Source organism: Buceros rhinoceros, unplaced genomic scaffold, assembly GCF_000710305.1.
Source record: "Buceros rhinoceros silvestris isolate BGI_N320 unplaced genomic scaffold, ASM71030v1 scaffold14063, whole genome shotgun sequence".
NCBI classification, from domain to species: Eukaryota; Metazoa; Chordata; class Aves; order Bucerotiformes; family Bucerotidae; genus Buceros; species Buceros rhinoceros.
This window is the reverse complement of record NW_010404291.1, coordinates 2302-2570: the sequence shown is the minus strand read 5'-3', so window position 1 is coordinate 2570 and position 269 is coordinate 2302. Positions and strand designations below refer to the sequence as shown.

General features: G+C 68.8%; 1 protein-coding gene across 1 annotated transcript in view; it reads right to left on the bottom strand.

The window, feature by feature from the left end:
- CUL9 (cullin 9) overlaps positions 1-269 on the bottom strand; it is a gene marked incomplete at both ends in the record, with an annotated part of 16943 nt that overhangs the window by 14379 nt on the left and 2295 nt on the right. The gene's annotated exons all lie outside the window — the stretch shown is intronic.

The window sequence follows — 269 nt, the reverse complement described above, 5'->3', positions numbered from 1 at the left end:
CCAGGCTGCCCTGCTGGCCCCGGGACCTACCTGCACGTGAGATCCTACCTGCACCTGACTGACCTCGTCCAGGTCAGAACGTGCCAGCCCCCTCTGGTGGGTTAGCCGTGCCCACGTACCCACTTGGGAGACAACCAAGGTGGCCCTGGCCCTCTGGGACCACTGGTGGCCAGGGAGGAGCGGGGGCCCCTCCCTATCCAAGCGGGACACACGGCTGCTCAGCCTCCTGGCCCTGCAGTCCCCTTGCAGGCTGCCAGCACCGTCCCCCC